This window comes from Anabrus simplex, chromosome 6, assembly GCF_040414725.1.
Source record: "Anabrus simplex isolate iqAnaSimp1 chromosome 6, ASM4041472v1, whole genome shotgun sequence".
Classification (NCBI taxonomy): Eukaryota; Metazoa; Arthropoda; class Insecta; order Orthoptera; family Tettigoniidae; genus Anabrus; species Anabrus simplex.
Genome location: NC_090270.1, coordinates 268,199,457 through 268,207,012, shown reverse-complemented (window position 1 = coordinate 268,207,012; position 7,556 = coordinate 268,199,457).

The window sequence follows — 7,556 nt, the reverse complement described above, 5'->3', positions numbered from 1 at the left end:
TCTATATCAAGGAAAGTCTACGAGTATCTCTGTTAAATCTAATATAGATATATTGAACCCATGACCTTTCTGCCCTAAGTATATTATGTATTAAATTGTCAATTGGATAAGAAGTTCGATTCTTGATAACACGAGATTGACACGTGGCGAGGGGGTGGTTGCCTTCTGTCCCACGCTCTGGGATACGTGACGTCATTCTCACGTGTCGACGGCGGAAGAATCTTAAGTCATTTTGTGAACTATTTCAGAAGAGCGCGTGTGTATGACCTGCCCCAAGCCAAGCCGACAAAATATAGTGCCTATCAAATGAGGTAATTTATCCAGCTAATTGAATATGTATAAATTTTAAATGTCCATGAACACTACCGCCGGAAATGTAGCAAGTATGTAGTCACCTTCAAAACTCTTGTAATTACAGTTTAGTTAAGTCAGAAAAGTTACAGAAATTTTCTTGGCGGCAAGGGGAGATGCCCGGTGAGAGGCGGAAGGTTCTATAAATAAGAAGTGACGCCGTGATGAAGCCCCTGCATTTTGTATCACGAGGCTGAAGACAGAGGGTTGAGCTACTCTGTAAAATCGAACGACAAAAGTAGACTAAGTCCAACCTACAGATTTTAGCCGTTGTGGCTGGGGTCTTGAATCCATGTGGAGATAGTTTTCCTTGAGTGGAATTAATTGTACCAAATAGGACGGTCAAAGTACCGAATAAAGTAGTACGTGATAAAGAAAGTATTTCGTGTACGGAAATAATTACAGTCCATCGTGTGCGCTCAACAAGAACAAGTGAAGGGCATTTTTTATGCTTTATTTCCAGGAAACCGTAAGAATAAAATGATCTGTACAGCCCAAAATGTAAAAATGGCTAAATAAAATAGCCAGGGTCACAGGTGAGCACAATGATGAACGATGGCGTAACTTAAGGTATGTGACTTACCATCTTACCAACTATTACATCTTGTTTCATAATGTCTAAAATATATGTAATTGAAGGGAGTGTATTCGACGCAGTTGGTCGTGCCTATGTGGTTTTTGTAAATGTCAGAATACGACGAAAAATGGGTCATTTGTTTTACTTTCCACTTGGATAAATTTTTGAAGTCTTGCGACAGCCGTATGATGTTGTAAAATGTTCTTAAATAGGGTTTCGAAGTGATATCACGTCCAATGTAGATCGTCATTTCCGTGTGTTTAGTGCCTATATTTTGTGGCGTCAAATTAAGATGTTCATTCGACGTATAATTTTTCTGTCGGAATTTTGACGTAAATAATATAAGAAATCCATAGTTACCCATTTTCAATCGAGTTGAAACGCGCTGTCGGGTGAGTGTATAGTGTGATGAATTTTGTCACGGAGTGAAACGTTTTTCTAGGCCCATTTAAACTGTGTCTGACTGACAATAAAAAGATTTAGTAGAATTTTACAGTCATTTGCGTGAAAATCCAGTTATTGAAATACGATATCATTTTATCAAAGTTGTTCATTATTAAAGCACGGTGCGTTATTAGACGTCGTGGATTCTAGTGAGGATTTTATTCCAGTTCTTTTGTCAGTGATAGTCGTGAGTTTGGGAAACAGAGGTTACTTTTGTCGTGTGAGTCGAGATGAGATTGGTGAATCAGGTTGGAGACCTGTCAATGAAGCCGGGACTTGTGGAAGCCCGAGGAAGATGTTGTATAATGTTTGGGGATGGAAAGTAGAAGTAGGGAATCCGTGGCGGTATTAATTTGCGATGTATATAATTATTGTGGGCATTTTGAAGTATAATCTATGTGCATTTTGTTGGTTAGAATAACGTATTTGTGTAATTATGTCGGCAGAGTTTAAAGGTTGCATTCTGAGAGGCCAGTCAGGTAGAACGACCAGATGTCTCATATCACTGCCAAGCGGGGTTGGGGTTCGCCAATCGGATAACGGGACAGGCAGAGTGTGTTACGCATTGAATTGAGATTGCATTTCTCAGCAGGGGATAACGTTAAATGTTGGATTTAGTTGAAATTTTCATCCGGGAATAACGTGTGTGTTATTAGATACTGTATTTTTTAAAAATTGAGAACGTAATGTGCATCTGAGACCACGAGTATAATGAACAAGATTAGCCAAATTCAGGGTTGTCCAAAATATAGAGCGATGGTAGTGATGATTGTTTGTCTGTGAGGGGTGCGCAAACTTTATAAAATGTTATGATGAGATATGACATCGTAATTGGCTTACATTGTACGGTGAATTACTTTGGTTTGTACGTAGATTATTAGGGTTATCCAAGTGTTAATAATGGCTAGGGTTATATTAGATTTAAAGTGTGAGGTCATGAAACAAGATATAAACTGGACATGAATGATGTAATAGTTGTTTTCCAGCTATCGGAATCAACAGATAAATATCACAGGATTAAAAATTTTACGTCACAATTGCGTAGGAATTTGTGAAGAAACCATTAGTCCGCGGAGATGGAATTTGTTGTTCCTTAAGATTTCATTAAATCGTTTAAATTTATTTAATTACTAAATTCAGTGGAAACCATATTTTGAAATAACTTCAAATCAAGCGAATAACTTGGAGATGCATTCTGGAAATCTTAGTTTGTTTTCTGGGGAATGTGTAAATGTTAATGTAACGATTAATGGGACATATCCGAAAAGAATGGATTTTACTGCTACAAAGTATTGTGAGCATTGCTATTGTTGTATTATTTAACTTTGATTGATTGAGCAGTGAATGTGCTGGGGATAGTAAAGTGGAAACTTTGGTCATCAACCGATGTAACTTAAGTGTTTAGCCTTCAGTTTAGAGACTTGGATGGTTAGGGGGTCATCAACCTCAGTGACTTAGATTAGGGTCTTATGCCACTGTAGCATCACTTTCCTTGCGGTCATCATCCACAATGACTTTAAAGTAACTTAGAAATTTAGATGTCGGTCCATGACATAGTCGCAGGTCACATCGATTCAATTAAGGGTCCATGCCGTATAACCACTGTGTGGCACACACCGATAGGACGGGCTTAATTATACCCAGAGTCCAGAGTTCGTGTTACGAGGTCTGGACCATAAAGAATCACTATGATGGTACATGTAGTCTCACATGGAAGCCGAATTTAGGGATTTCCAGACTTTCCTTTCTTTAATTAATAATTGAGACAATGGTTTCTAGTAAGAACGCCCATCGGGCAATTACGTCAAAGGCTCACACCAGTATTCTGACCCTCTATATAAAAAGTAATTGTGGTATCCAGTGGACACGATTAAGTTAAATGATACCGTTGATAAAGCAGAAATGCTTCATGAAATACTTGAATAAATAGGAACTTTTTTAAACAATCCTTTCATTTGAGTAGATAGATTAGAATTACTGAACCCTACCTTTACCTCAGCAAGTGACGAAGAACCCAATACGACCCAAGAGACAAATCTCATGCAATTTGCTGATAGGTAAGACAGGTATGTATCCTTCGGTATGGACCAAAGGGTTCAATATATATATATATACGGATGAGAAAATTAAATACCAGATTGTAGGAAAGCAATCTGTAAACTGAGAAGTAAGATACGGGTAATGAAATCAGAGAAATAAAGTTTTACGATATCTGAACTTGACCAAAAAAAAAAGCAATCCAAATTGAACATCATGCTAAAATGGGTCATTTAGGAGCTTTATTCCTGTTAGAACGGATTTTTCTTCTTCTTTCTTCATCCGTTTACCCACCAGGGTCAGTTTTTCCCTCAGACTCAGCGGAGGATCCCACCTCTACCGCCTCAACGGTAGTGTCCAGGAGCACCAGACTTTGGGTCGGGGGATACAGCTGGGGAGGGTGACCAGTACCTCGCCCAGGCAGCCTCACCTGCTATGCTGAACAGGGGCCTTGTGGAGGGATGTGGAGATTGGAAAGGACAGACAGGGAAGAGGGAAGGAAGCGGGCGTGGCCTTAAGTTAGGTACTATCCCTTCATTTGCCTGGAGGGGAATTGGGGAAACCCCGGAAAAACACTTCCAGGATGGCTGAGCTGGGAATCGAACCCACCTCTACTCAGTTGACCTCCCGAGGCTGATTGGACCCCGTTCCAACCCTCGTACCACTTTTCATATTTCGTGGCAGGGCCGGGTATCGAACCCGGACCTCTGGGGGTGACAGCTAATCACACCAACCACTACACAATAGAGGTGAACACACATTTAATTTTATGGGAAGAAAAAAGAGAAATACGGTGAAACGTCGCTAAATATTTGCGTAACGGGTATAATATCTCTCACCAACAGCGGCTTCAATACGAATGTCAAATATCAGATGTGCGGATGAAAAGATTGGATTGCTGATAATTGGTGAAAGGGCGATTAAACCCAAAGTTATTTATGACCGCAATCTCGATCCGCTTATTGGATACTCTGAGCAAAATTAAAGGAATCGGTAAGAAGTGACAAACTCGCTATCAGATTTCTCTGCTTCTTTCGTGAATTTCTTCGTTTAAGCATATTGTAAGAAATACGTTGGAGAAAATAAGTCAAACAATTGCTCTTGGTCTATCTTTGATCTCATATCTGTTTGCTGCCTTCTGAAGTTACTAGTTTTAATTAATTTTTATAGTTTTTCATATTCGAACGTGTTGCAATGAGCGGGCGAGGCAGATCTGTAAAGAGTACTCTAGCGGCACTTGCCGGAAGTATCTCGAGGACGAGTCTAGTGTGATGTATTTCCCGGCCTTGTGAATCTCGTAAGGCCCCATTCGCATTGCAAACGTAACCGTAAACTTAACGACGTAACGTAACCGTAAAATTAACGTAAAATTTGTGGTATTCACAATGGAGGAACGTAACATTAACGTAAAGAGTACACAGCAGCCAATTGAAACACTGCCATGTTATTTAGTACGGAAGTCAGGTTTTGGGCTATCTCGCAGTTTTATATTTCAATAACTCGATGGAATCAAACAACGTGGTAGCGGAATCCATATTACTTCAAATATCTATTGCTTTGCTCCTAGGAGCTGTGTAGGCCTACGGTTCCTGAAAAAGCGATCTAAACAACAGTGCAGAAAATGGGTTCATCCCTTGAATCAAAGAAGGTTATCTCAGGGCGATTTTGGTAATCTACTGTAAGAAATGACGCCTCATCAGTTCGTTTTGGACATGCGGATGAAACCTGAACTGTTTGCCTTTCTTACGATTTGCTTCCCCTTTTGTAATAAAAAGAAATGTAAAAGGTCTTCTTTACCGACATCTATGACCCTATCTATCACACCTCGATGAGATATTTGGATCTATTTATTTGGATATCGTTTTGTAAACTAGTAGTCCGTCATAACGTTAAGAAATATACAGGGACACTGTTTTATTTATGACGGGGATTGTCTCTCGTCCGTTTGCCAGTGCTGCGAGCTTGTCTCCCGCCATTTATTGTCAGATTTCATTACTACAGGATATTAATTTCCACCTATTATTTTTCGGTACAGCGTATTTGTAATTCTTTTTCCTTCTATCATACATAGTCTATACACAAAGATTATTTTGAAAAAGAATTACAAGTGTTTCGTCGAAAGAAGTCATTATATCGTGCACAACACACAATGTTTACCTCTGCTCTGATTGGCTGGTTCTTAAAGTTAACGTGAAATTAACCACAAGAGCTTGGAGTTTGCAATCCCTTAATTTTACGGACTGCCAGTTAAGTTTACATCGGCGCATTGTGAACGGATCCATTAGATAAGATGGCCGCTAACTTCTAAGTTAACGATAATTTTAAGTTTACGGTACGTTACGTTTGCATTGTGAATGGGGCTTAGGCAACGACTTGGTAAGGGTCATGTAAAAAGTTGTCAGCGCAATCAAAGAACTTGGTCTTGTCTTGTCTTGAGGAGATTGATTTGGGATTCAATATGCTATTTCCCAGTCACAAGTCCAACTTAATATTTCACTTGCATCACGTTAGCTCACGTTCACATCATTAATGACCGTTTTAGACACAAATGTACTTAGATATATATAAGAGGAAAAAGTACTATTCGGTCTTTCGTGTGTAGAGCCATGAAAGTATTACACTTTATGCACTTGTCGAATACACAGATATCCTAATGAACTTTATTAGCACAAAGGTAATACACTTAACAAGAATGGGACGAAATGAAACTCTTGGGGCAGGATACACTCTCCAGGAACGTATAGAAGTGCCACTTCTCAACATGCCGGAAAAAACAACTGAATGTCTATAGCGTAATTACAATTTGATATGAGTGTTATTTAACACTTGCACGGCTTCTTTCCGCAGTGTACGCGAGGATGATAATTTTATATTCACCACTTCATAAAAACCTCTTTTTATCGATTTTACTGTATTATGCCGTAGTGATCAGAGAGGTGATCTCCAGGTCTCTTTGTGGAAGCGCACTGTTGCATATTTCACTGCTGCATAATATCTATAATATGTGTCTTGATCGACCTATGTTATCACAGGGCTTGAGCAAAGGTGTATCCCGTAAGGTCAGTGATCTCTGCACACAATTTTTCCCAGCTCTTTCCACTCTTGCCTTATCTTTGCTGTTCTTGTCCATTGTTTTCCTCCTCATCTTGCAAACCAGTCTGCCCATCTAGTTCTTTGCCTTCCCACGTTCCGTCTTCCTTGTCTGGGATCGCACATTGTCATTTTGTAGGTGCATCGATTTTGCTCCAGTCTCGCTACGTGTCCTCCCCATTTCCACTTTAGCTGATCGGCTGTCGTCAGAGCGTCTTTCATGCCGGTTCTCCTTCGTATATCTTCGTTCCGTATTCTGTCTCTCAATGAGACCTGGAGTATTTTTCTTTCCATTTTGCGCTGGCATATCTGGATCATTTTCCTTTGTTTTAGTGTTCGCGCCCAGGTTTGGCATCCATGTAGTAGGACTGGTATCACACATTTTTCTAGGACTTCAGCTTTAAGGGTGAGTTTCTGAGTCTTGTCTGTCAGTTTGAACTTTAGGGACCAGAACCTCTTCCATGCTTGTCCTATTCGCCGTTTGACCTCTTTTTCTGAACAGTTTGAGAATGATATGTTCTGGCCAAGGTATACAAATTCCTCTACGTATTCCAGTATTTCTCCGTTTACGCTAACTGGAGTTTCCAGTGCATTAGTCATCAATTTTGTTTTTCTTGGATTCATTGTCAGGCCTGCTTCTTTGCTGATGTTGGCTAATTCTATTATCATTTGTTCTAGCTCCATTGCCGACTCTGCCACCAATACGATGTCGTCTGCAAATCGTAAGTGCGTTAGTCTTGCTCCATCTATTTTGATGCCGTATTTTTTTCCCAATCTAGTTTTCTGGACTGATTCTCCAGTAAGCACGTGAATAATTTTGGTGAGAGAGGGTCCCCTTGCTTAACTCCTCTTTCTATCTTGATGTTCTTTCCTTCTCTTTCTGTTTTTATTCTGGCCTCGCTGCCTTCGTAGAGTTTATCCAGAAGTCTGATGTATTTGTTCTGGATGCCTTGTTTGCTCATTGCTTCTAAAACGCATTCTCGTTCCACGGTGTCAAATGCTTTATTGTAGTCCACAAATGCTATAGAGACATCCAGACATTCAGGACCTGCTCACC